The sequence below is a fragment of the Choloepus didactylus genome, chromosome 1, assembly GCF_015220235.1.
Source record: "Choloepus didactylus isolate mChoDid1 chromosome 1, mChoDid1.pri, whole genome shotgun sequence".
Lineage (NCBI taxonomy): Eukaryota > Metazoa > Chordata > Mammalia > Pilosa > Megalonychidae > Choloepus > Choloepus didactylus.
The window spans coordinates 102,423,993-102,436,790 of record NC_051307.1 but is presented as its reverse complement, the minus strand read 5'-3'; the positions used below and the strand labels follow the sequence as shown (position 1 = coordinate 102,436,790).

The following is a 12,798-nucleotide window of genomic DNA, read 5'->3' as shown; positions in this document are numbered from 1 at the left end:
AAGTCATGAAGCATGTAATAACAGGGATGAACCTTGAGGACATTATGTTGAGCAAAATAAACCAGAAAAAAAGGACAAATACTGTATGTTCTCACTAATTTGACCCAAATATAGTGAGCAAACTCTGAGGGTTAAAGTTGAGAACACAGGTTATCAGGAGACAGAAAGAGAATAGAGTTTGGGCACTTGATGCTGAGGGAGTACAGAATGTTCAACAGGATTGGTTTTAAAGATCCAGAAATGGATAGCACCATACTATGTGATTGTGATGCACAATATTGTTAGTAAAATGAACAAAGCTGAATGTGAATGTGGTTGAAATAGGAAAGCTAGGGGCATGTATGACACTAGAAGGAAAGATAGAGGATAAAAACTAGGATTATATAACATAGAAAAAACTAGAGTGGGCAAGGATGGTACAAATATAAGGTAGTTTTTATTTGAGGGAGAACAATTGAAAGTAACCATTGCAAGATGTTAAAAATGGGATGGTTAGAACCTAAGATGGCGGCTAGGTGAGATAGGACAAAAAAAATCTCCTTGAAAAATACTAGGAAAAAACCAGAAGGAGACCCAGAGTACCAGTTTCAGTGATGCGCCAGTTGGATGAGGCCTCCTAGCACCACAGGGGCCGTATACTTGGTGTAACCAGGAGTCTGCGTTCCGAAACGAGTGAGTAAGCCAGCTGGAAGACCTGCAGCCATGCTGCGGTGTGGGGAAGCCAGGGGTTGGTGGCTGGAGACAAACTGGCTCTTTAAAAAAAAAGGGGGGAAAAACCCAGGAGTGGCTGCAGTTGCCGATGGTGGAAACTGCACAGTGAAACATGACAGGAGCGAGCTGAGCCGGCCTCTCAGTGTCGGCTGTAGCTCGAGGCAGACACACTCGGGACTAGGGGAGTGCAGGGGAGAGCTGGAGGGAGGGAGAAGCCCCGCGGCTTTTAGCTGGATCCCCGGAGGGCTGGATAAACTCCTGCCTGGGGCCGTGCCCACAGCCCAGAGCCCCGCCAGTTGTCCTGGAGCTGTGAAGGAGGAACTGTGCAAAGAGAGGGGGTTGTGGAGACACCCCGTTCAACCATTTTTGCATCAGGCTGAGAGTGCCCCAGCACAGCAGGGCAGCCTGGGGCTTCTCTTGAGGGATGATGCACACTTGTGACGTAGCACAGCCCTCCCTCAGCAGAGGTCCTGGAAGATCACAGCTGAGAAAGAGGGCCTGCTCGGAAAACCCAGGGACGCTGTACTAAGTCCGGTGGTTTGTGGGTCAGCGAGAGAGAGGGTCTGGGATGGATATGAAATGAAGGCTTAGACTCTCGTGATGGCCTTGAATCTCCAGGATTAAAACTGCCCTGCCTCCCTGGCCACCCGGACACATGCCCCACATTCAGGGCAGACGGCTCTAGCAACACACCCAAACTGAGTTCACCAACTGAACCCAAGTATCATTTCCCCACATACCACAGGGACAAGGTTGGGGAGAGCTGACTTGACGGGTATAGGTGACTCACAGATGCCACCTGCTGGTTAGCTAGAGAAAGTGTACGCCACCAACCTGTGCTTCTGAAAAATTAGATTGGCATTTTTTTTTTAACAACTCAAAAGAACCCTATCAAGCAAAGCAAATGCCAAGAGGCCAAAAAAAAACAGAAAATCTCAATGCATATGATAAAACCAGACGATATGGAGAACCCAAGTCCAAACACCCATATCAAAATATCAGAAGACACCCAGTTCTTGGCTCAATTAATCAAAGAACTACAATCAAGGTATGAAAATATGGCAAAGGATTTAAAGGACATCAAGAAGACCATGGCCCAGGATATAGGCAACATAAATAAGACCCTAGAAGAGCATAAAGAAGACATTGCAAGAGTAAATAAAAAAATAGAAGATCTTATGGAAGTAAAAGAAACTGTTGGCCAAATTAAAAAGATTCTGGATATTCACAATACAAGATTAGAGGAAGTTGAACAAAGACTCAAAGTCCTAGAAGTCCACAGAACAGAAAATGAAAAAACAAAAGAAAGAATGGAGACAAAAATCGAAAAAAATCACAATGGATCTCAGGGATATGATAGATAAAATAAAACATCCAAAGTTAAGACTCATTGGTGTCCCAGAAAGGGAAGAGAAGGGTAAAGGTCCAGAAAGAGTATTCAAAGAAATTGTTGGGGAAAACTTCCCCAACCTTCTACACAATATAAATACACAAAGCATAAATGCCCAGCGAACTCCAAATAGAATAAATCCAAATAAACCCATTCTGAGACATATTCTGATCAGACTGTCAAATACTGAAGAGAAGGAGCAAGTTCTGAAAGCAGCAAGAGAAAAGCAATTCACCACATACAAAGGAAACAACATAAGACTAAGTTGTGACTACTCAGCGGCCACCATGGAGGCAAGAAGGCAGTGCCATGACATATTTAAAATCCTGAGAGAGAAAAACTTCCAGCCAAGAATACTTTATCCAGCAAAACTCTCTTTCAAATTTGAGGGAGAGCTTAAATTTTTCACAGACAAACAAATGCTGAGAGAGTTTGCCAATAAAAGACCTGCCGTACTCCAGATACTAAAGAGAGCCCTACCGACAGAGAAACAAAGAAAGGAGAAAGAGATACAGATAATTTTAACAGACGTATATAGAACCTTACATCCCAAATCACCAGGACGCCCATTTTTCTCTAGGAATCACGGATCTTTCTCCAGAAGGGACCATAGGTTGGGACATAAAACAAGCCTCAATAAATTTAAAAAGAAAAAAAGAAAATTGAATATATTCAAAGCACATACTCCAACCACAATGGAATACAAATAGAAGTCAATAATTTTTGAATTGTAACTCCACTGTTTACTTCCTACATGATATAAAATATACAAACTCTAAGGACAAATCAGTGGTTTTGAACTCAATGTAAAATACATAATTTTTGACAAGAACTATATAAAGGTGGGGAATGGAGGAGTATAGGAACATAGTCTATGTGTCCTATAGAAGTTAAGCTGGTATCAAAGAGAAATGGGGGAAGTGGCAATGGGGAGTTAAGAAATGAGTGTAAGGTTGCTGTTTGAGGTGAAGGGAAATTTCTAGCAATGGAGGGTGGGAAGGTGATAGCATTACAACATTCTAAATGTGATTAATCCCACTAATGGAATGCTAGGGAGGGGGTGGAATGGGAAGATTTAGGCTGTATATATGTTTCCACAGTTGAGGAAAAAAAAAACCGAAACAGTCTAAATAGACAACAACTGAATGCCAAGGATGACCCTGGATAGAATCGGATGATGGAGGACAGGAGGCTCAAAGGGACATAGTTGAGACATAAGGAAAAGGAAATATAGAATGTAAGCTTTGTATCATTGTTGAATCTCTTGTACTTCTTAGCTGCACTTAATGGGATTGCATAAAAGAATGTTCTTGTTCATGGGAAGTGTATATGAGAATTATAGTGTTTGTTCAAGATGGTGTGCAGCTAGCTCTCATATGTTCAGAAGACAGAGCAATAGATGATGGATGATAGATAGGGAGAGAGAGAGGGAGGAAGGGAGGGAAAGAAATAGCAGTGGGACAACAGTTAAAGTTTGTGGATCGGGGGGATCGGGGGGTATCAGGGAATGCTGGAGTTCTGTGTATGGGGTTTGTATGGTTTTTGCAACTGTTCCTATAACTTTGAATTTATTCCAAAATAAAATGTTAAGAAAAAATGGGATGGTATATGGAAAAAATACATTCATTTAAAGCAAACTAGGGTCTACAGTTAGCAGAACATTGTGGTGTTCTTTCAGTAATTGAAACAAAGACAATTTACCAAAGCTAAGTTTCAGTAAGAGGAGGATGTAAGGGAGGGGTGTGGGATTCTTTTGTTGTTGTTTCTCCTTTTTATTTTTTTAATTATTTTTTCCTATTCTTTCTTTGCAGAAGAAATGGAAATGTTCTCATAGAGATTGTGGTGCTGAATGAATAACTAGGTGATTATACCAGGAACCATTGCTTGTACACTTAAGATGGATTGCATGGTGTGGGAATAAAACTGTTTAAAAAATGAACAGCGGGATACAAGTTCTGGAGAAGAGATGAAGAGAGAGATATCCCAATTCACTATTGATGGGGAAGTGAAATGGTGCAGCCCCGCTAGAGGGTAGTGTGATGGTCCACAGGAGGCTAAGAATGGAGTTGCCATAGGGTCCTGCAACCCCACTGTTTGGTATATATTTGGAAGAACTGAAAGCAGGGACATGAACAGGCATTTGAACATCAGTGTTTAAGGTGGCATTATTCACAATTTGCAATAGATGGAAGTGGTCTAAGGGTACATCAACTGATGAACAAAAGGGTGAATTGTGGTATGTATATACCACACACACACACAAACACACACACAGACACTGGAATATTGAGCAACAGCAGAAAAGAATGAAGTCATGAGGTATGCAAATATGTGAATGAACTTTGAGGACATTATGTTGAGTGAAATAAGCCAAAGACAACAGGACAAATAATATAAGTCCTCACTAAGACAAACTAACTATAATAAGCAAACTCTGAGAAATGAATTCAAGTGCACAGGTTATCCAGGGATAGAAAGTGGGCAGAGAATGAACAATCAGTGATTAAGGAGTACAGAATGTTCAAATAATGCTCATTGTAAATTTTCCTAGATTTTAAGCTCTTACAGCAGTCACATCTATTCCTGAGTTTTAGCTTATTTCTAAATTCTCAGATGCTGTGCTCTTTGTGTATAACCTTGTTGTCCCCCAGAACATTGGGTATCTATGTGACACCTGAGATTCAGAGTTAGAATTCTGCAGCTCAGAACATCAGCATTACTCTATACAGCAACTTTTTAAGAAGCTGAATAAGAGATCAGACTCTAATTAGAAATATGAATGAAACAGACCTGGTTATGACTAAGGTAAATTAGAATACAGGATAAAGGATTATATTGTCTGTATTTTAAAACCTCAACTTCTGTGTGAGACCAAAGGAAGAGATGTTTATTTGGTCCAAAATTTAAATTTACTGTAGCACACTATCTAATTTAACTTGTCTAGCCAGTTTATTTAAACAATCCAAATACATGGAACCTAAAGTAGGGAATGAGATCCCATTATTCTGTAGAGGTTAATGTAATACCTGGATACATTCCAGAGTATTTTGGGCAGAAAATAAAAAAGTATTTGCAAAGTCTACTTGAGGGACTGGGGTAAAATGAGGAACTATTAAACTTCCCCACCTGGGGAATTCCTGATATTCTCTCAGGCACTAAAGATTCACAGTTTATTAAGCCAAGCCCTCGATCTTGAGGCTTGACTTTATGAAACTTACTTTTGTAATGGTGAAGCTAAGCCTACTATAACTACGCCTAAGAACCACTCCCAGAGAACCTCTTTTGTTGCTCAGATGTGGCCTCTCTCTTTAAGCCAACTCTGCAAATAAACTCACTACACTCTCCCCTATGTTAGGACATGTTTCACAGAACTGTAAGTCTCCCTGGCAATGTGGGACATGACTCCCAGGGTGAGCCTGGCCCTCACATCATGGGATTGAAAATGCCTTCTGGACTAAAGCGGATAAAGAAATGGAGCAAAATAAAGTTTCAGTGGCCAAGTGATTTTAAATAGATTCAAGAGGTCATTCCGGAGGTTACTCTTACTCAAGTTTTAGCCAGACATGGCAAAGTACCACAGTGTGCCAAACCCCAACCAACCATATTCCTGAAAACCTTAGGGTGTGCACTGGCTCTATCTAAGTCTCTATATAAGTTTTTCTTAGTAAGATTATTTTTTCAGAAACTTAAAACCTCCAGATTGATCCTATGCCAGATAAACCCTGAAACCCAGAGGTACCAGTCTCTTGAAGACCCTCAATCAGTTTCATGCCTCTACCCCAGAAGTTCAACACCCCTTTAAAGCATGAAGAAGTTAAAATGGTCATTGCCCAGATAATCCCTGAAGATTGAGAGAAAAATCAAATGAGAGAGAGAAAGTATAACTGAGAAATTTGGATTTAACAAAGGACTGCCAATACTGGCTCATTATATAGATATTTATTTTTAGTGCCTAGTGTTTTAGAACCCCAGAAGTTCAACACCCCTTTAAAGCATGAAGAAGTTAAAATGGTCATTGCCCAGATAATCCCTGAAGATTGAGAGAAAAATCAAATGAGAGAGAGAAAGTATAACTGAGAAATTTGGATTTAACAAAGGACTGCCAATACTGGCTCATTATATAGATATTTATTTTTAGTGCCTAGTGTTTTAGAATAGTCAGACAGAAATATCTGAAGCTGTTGAATTATAATCCAGTACCCTTGATCTTTGATAATGATTGTGTAACTACATAGCAAAAAGAAAGAAAGAAAAAAAAACAAAACAACAAAAACAAGTCAGTTGCCTGTGTTCATATGGATCTACTTTTGGGTGTTTTTTTCTGTTCCACTGGTCTATATATCTGCCTCTGACAATACTACACTGTCTTAGTTAACCTACCTCTATTGTAAGTCTTAAAACTCATTAGAGTGCAATACTAGTGATCAATAAGAGGGAGGGGTAGGGGGTATGGGATGTTTGGGATCTTCTTTTTTCTTTTTTTTTCTTTTTCTGGAGTAATGCAAATGTTATAAAAATGATCATGGTGATGAATACACAAATATGTGATGATACTGTGAACCATTGATTGTATACTTTGGATGGGTGGTATGATGTGTGAATATATCTCAATAAAATTACATTTAAAAAACTGAGTGTAGGAGACATAACATTTCAATTTCCTTTAATCAGTTGAATTGTGCACAGTTTCATATCCACTTAGTGACAGAGAAAGTCATTACTCTTCCCTGCAGTCTAATTACTGTAGGTGTACAACTCTTGTTACACATATGCTAGAATTGTGCTATGATTATTGTGTTACTCCTCTGTACCTATCTATACATATATGGGGTGAAGGGGCTGGGTCTTGGGTGACTTCATCTGGATCAACCCTTTGTCAATCACCAAAGTCCTGCTAGTTGCCTTAGCAAGAGAAAAGATCAAGCTAGACCAATTATATTGGCCTTAAATAGTCTACATCCCAGAGTGACCAGGAGACAAGTCCCCACAAGGTTCCTGCCATATGGAGACAGACCAGGGTCCAGAAAGCAAGGGAGCCAAGCAAGAAGCCTAAAAAATTGTCCCTGGATGAGCAATGCGATCCAGCTATCTTGGGAGACTGTGTTTGCAAAGGCTCTGATCTACAATTCTTCAGAGCCCATTAATTAATAGAATCATCAGATACTTGTACTATGTAAACTGGACTTTTTCTGCTTCTTGTTTGTTCTCTTCCTATTCAATTTTAGTGTTAGTGGTAGTATTTAGCAATACTATCTCATCTCTTCAAGGGAACCAAGGGATGGATTATTGAACAACATTTGCCTCAATATTAAAGGGGAAGCAACTCATCCGTGGGATGTGACATTGTTGGGGAAGTGATCAGCAGGAACCCTTAAGGACATGGTTGGACTAAAGGGAACAGAATCAGTGATTTTTTTTTCTCCCTTCTTTTCCAGGTCATGGTTCTGTCTTGATTTTTAAATAAGTGAGGGCATTTCCCTTGCATCCTCACCATGCTGGTACCTCTTCATAACAGATGCTGTAGTTCAGTTACTTTCAAATTGTGGACCCCAGACCAGCTGCATCAGCAATATCTGGGAATTTGTTAGAAATGCACATTCTCAGATCCCAGCCCAACCTTCTGAATCTGAAACTCTTGGGGTAGGGCCCAGCAATTGCAGTTTTAACAAGTCCTCCAGATGATTCTGGTGCACACTAAAGCTCAAAAATCCCCATTCAAATTAATCCAAAAATGAGTGACTTAGAAGAGTCCCACATTCACCTGGGGTAAGGTAGGTTTAGAAATCAGTTCTCTTGGGCCCCAGGTCATGAGTTTTTCCATCATATCCTTGTAAATAACCATAATACTAAAAGTAACTTGTAACATTATCCTTCTTTTAGTTTTGTAGGTTTAGAAAACTTAAAAGAAATAGTAGCGATTTCACATCTAGAGACTTAAAAGAATAAACAGAGATGTGCAGAGTATACAGATATTCCTTGAAGTACCATTTATGACAGAAGTGGAAAATGTAGGAACAACTTAAAGGCTCAACTCAGTGAGGAAAATGGATAAATAATTTTATGCTACATCCAGACATTCAAATACTATATAGTCATTAAAAATCACATTTTCAAATAATGTAAAATGATATATAAAAATATACATACTACAAATGCAAAAGCAGAAAATTGTGTAATTGTAATAATCCTGATGTTGTTTTAAACAAATATGAATATTTCATTAATAGAATGCATGTGTATAGAAAAACTGGAAGGGGACTTATCGACATTTAAAGATATTTATCACTAAGTAAGAGTTTAATGGTGACTTTTCTGTTTGCTTTTCTTTATTGCTCAATATTTCAACTAATTGATATTTTAAAACCTCACCATGACAAAAAAAAAATCTAGTGAATGGCTATTATATCACACACACTCGTGCCAGTTTCTTTTTTCAATATAAGCACTAAACTGTTGGATAAGCTCAGGCACCCCAACCCCTCTGTGACCTTGTGTCCTCCATCCATGTGTAAAGTGATTTATAAGTGTAAAGAAATCTGATAGTACCAAGAAGCATTATTAAATATGATTATCAACTACAAATTTCCTCATTTCCAGTCATATGTCTCAGCAATATTAAGTCCCATAAGTGATGGAAGTTGTAACTCTATGTTTCACCAAATAAATCCCACGTTGCTGTGCTTTTTCATATTTATGTTTCATTTATAGAACATTGACAGACAACTGTTATAGAGATTATCAAGGGTTTTCCTTTCATGAAACCCTAATCAAGTCTTTTACTCAATCTGACTTAGCCTAAGTTAAGACGAAAGATTGTTTCCCTAACTTTTAAGAAATACTATCTAAAAACTGTCATACAACATCAAATAATAATAATAACAGTAATAATAAGTATTGTCATCAAGAGAAATGCTAATGTTTCCAGGTAAACTGCATCTATGTACTTATAATACCTATTATAGGGAGAGAGAGAGAAGGAGGTTAAAAAAAAATTAAAAAAAAAAAAAAACACTGGGCTACTGGGAATAACATTATCCATTCATTACTTCCAACAATATTTATTGAGTGCCTGCTATTGTACCAAGAATTTGTCTGACACTATGAAAGCACATCATGAAATCTACAGTCTAATAGTGCTGATCATACACATTAGAACTCAAATGGAAGGAAAAAAGATACTAGACCATAAGAGAGCTATAGATCAATAATTCTTGGCATTCAGAAGAGAAATTTACATTTTCAATGAGACATGAAATTTTGCTTAGAATTCTGAGTTAGGGAGATGATGAAGAGGAGGTCTTTCCAAAAGAAGGACAAGTTAAGGATTTGGAGGTGGGAAATGATACCACACCAAATCATTTTCTTTTGCTAGAGAATATATCCTAAATCATTTTCTTGTGCTAGAGAATATATCCTCCCTTAGTTTTATTTCAAGGTTTACCAGCCTACAGCAGCATATAGTAAAGCCCAGTAAATGGTACCTCTTATTACTACTAGACTTGGAATAGATCTATTTGGGGAGGAAGAGGAATGCAGCTTTGCTTCCTTGACAACTGCTTCTGCCCATCCACACATCCTCAAAAACCCTCAATCAATAAACCAATTAAACAAAAACCCAACTGCAGGAATCTTGAAAAATAATATATATATATTTTTTGAAATAAATTCAAAGTTATATGAATAGTTGCAAAAACAATACTAGCCCCATACACAGAATTCCATCATACCCTGACCCCCCTCCCCTGATAGCTCAATCCACCAACTTCAACATGCTGTCACATCACTATTTCTTTCTCTCCCTCCCTCCCTATCTATCATCCATCATATATTTCTCTGTCTTCTGAACATATGAGGGTTAGCTGCACACATCCTTGAATATAAACTATAATTCATGTATGTACTTCCCATGAACAAGACATTCTTTTATGCAATTCCATTAAGCAAAGCTAAGAAGTATAAGAGATTCAACAATGCTACAATGTTTACATTCTATATTTCCTTTTTCTTATGTCTCAACTGTGTCCCTTCGAGCCGCCTGTCCTCCACCCTCCAATCCCATCCAAGTTCATCCTTAGCTCAATTGTTGTCTAGTTAGACTGCCTTTTTTTTTTTTTCAATTGTGGAAACATATATACAGCCTAAATCTTCCCATTCCACCCCCTCCCTAGCCTTCCATTAGTGGGATTAATCACATTTAGAATGATGTTATGCTCTTTCCCACTTTCCCACCATCCATTACTAGAAATTTCCCTTCACCTCAAACAGCAACCCTACACTCCTTTCTTAACTCCCCATTGCCCCTTCCCCCATTTCTCTTAACCCAAACTCTACTTTACATCTCTATGGTTATATTCTCTGATAATTCCTTTGTGTTTACTGTGGGGCTTAAAATTAACCTCTTAAATCCCTATCAGTCTTGTTTTTCTTTGATACCACCTTCACTTCAATAGGACACATAAACTATGTTCCTATACTTCTTCATTCCCCCACCTTTATATAGTTGTCTAAAATTACATATTTTACATTGAGTTCAAAACCACTGATTTGTCCTTAGAGTTTGTGTATTTTATATCATGTAGGAAGTAAATAGTGGAGTTATAGTTCAAAAATTATTGACTTCTGTTTGTATTCCATTGTGTTTGGAGCATGTTCTTTGAGTATATTCAATTTTTTTTTTTTTTTTTTTTTTTTTTTTAATTTCTTGAGGCTTGTTTTATGTCCCAGCTTATGGTCCCTTCTGGAGAAAGATCTGTGATCACTAGAGAAAAATGAGTGTCCTGGTGATTTGGGATGTAAGGTACTATATATGTCTGTTAAAACTCTCTATATCTCTTTCTCCTTTCTTTGTCTCTCGGTTGGTAGGGCTTCCTTTAGAATCTGAAGTAGGGCAGGTCTTTTATTGGCAAAGTCTCTCAGCATTTGTTTGTCTGTGAAAAATTTAAGCTCTCCCTCAAATTTGAAGGAGAGTTTTGCTGGATAAAGTATTCTTGGCTGGAAGTTTTTCTCTCTCAGAATTTTAAACATGTCATGCCACTGCTTTCTCGCCTCCATAGTGGCCACTGAGTAGTCACTACTTAGTCTTATATTGTTTCCTTTGTATGTGGTGAATTGCTTTTCTCTTGCTGCTTTCAGAACTTGCTCCTTCTCTTCAGTATTTGACAGTCTGATCAGAATATGTCTTGGAGTGGGTTCATTTGGATTTATTCTATTTGGAGTTCACTGGGCATTTATGCTTTGTGTGTTTATATTGTGTAGAAGGTTGGGGAAGTTCTCCCCAACAATTTCTTTGAATACTCTTTCTAGACCTTTACCCTTCTCTTCCCCTTCTGGGACACCAATGAGTCTTAAGTTTGGACATTTTATTTTATCTATCATATCCCTGAGATCCATTGCGATTTTTTCAACTTTTTTCTCCATTCTTTCTTTTGTTCTTTCATTTTCTGTTCTGAGGATTTCTAGGACACTGAGATGTTCAGCTTCCTCTAGTCTTGTATTGTGAATATCCAGAGTCTTTTTAATTTGGCCAACAGTTTCTTTTATTTCCATAAGATCTTCTATTTTTTTATTTACTCTTGCAATGTCTTCTTTATGCTCTTCTAGGGTCTTCTTTATGGCACTTATATCCTGGGCCATGGTCCTCTTGATGTCCTTTAAATCCTTTGCCATGTTTTCATTCTTTGACTGTAGTTCTTTAATTAATTTTGCAAGGTATAACATTTCCTTCGAAATCTTGATTTGTGTGTTTGGACTTGGGTTCTCCATATCGTCTGGTTTTATCATACGCATTAAGATTTTCTGTTGTTTTTCGCCTCTTGGCATTTGTTTTGCTTGATAGGGTTCTTTCAAGTTGTATCAAAAAAAAAAAGGATATCGATCTAATTTTTCAGAGGCACAGTTTGGTGACATACACTTTCTCTAACTAACCAGCAGACGGCATCTGTGAGTCACCTATATCCCTCAAGTCAGTTCTGAACCTTTTTTCCATGGAGTGTGGGGAAACGATTCCTGTGTGTTCAGTTGGAGAACTCAGCCTGGGTGTGCCGCTGGAGCCGTCTGCCCTGGATGTGGGGCACGTGCACGGGTGGCAAGGGAGGAAGGGCAGTTCTCTTTCGGTGTCCCACAAACCATCGGACTCGGTGCAGCGCCTCCGGGCTCTCCGAGCGGATCCCCCCTCCCAGCCATGATCCCTCAGCCAAGAGAAAATGTCGTGCTACGTCATCAGTGTGCGCCATCCCCCAAGGGAAGTCCCGGGCCGCCAGGCCGTGCTGCGGGGCTCTCAGCTTGTTTCAGAATGCAGAATGTGTGAGGCTGTCTTTACTGCAATGCCTTGTGGGCTGAGAACAGCTGAGGTTTTCTCCACAGAGAGACAGTGAGAGACAGAAAATCTCCCAGGTTCACCCGTCAGCCAGATATAGCACCTGATCCTCTGGGCTCCCTATCCTGCAATTCTGCCAAGGTCAGTTGTCACCAAAAGCCTCTGTCTGCTTGTTGAGGATTCGCTGTCTGTATTGAGCAGTTAATATTAAAACCTCACTTGGAGCTGGGCTGAGAAAGTGCACAGCGCGGCTTCTGTGAGGGAGGGGCTCCCGGCTCTAGGTTCTCGGCTCTCAATGCGGGTCCGCAGTTTTACTTACAGATTTTATGCTGTGATCTCGGGCATTCCTCCCAGTTCATGTCGGTGGAAGTTGAGTGTACAG

At 39.1% G+C, this 12,798-nt stretch overlaps 1 pseudogene; it reads right to left on the bottom strand.

The window, feature by feature from the left end:
* Positions 1-12,333, bottom strand: part of LOC119519361 — a 74,190-nt pseudogene extending 61,857 nt beyond the window's left edge.
* Between the last annotated feature and the right edge of the window lie 465 nt (positions 12,334-12,798).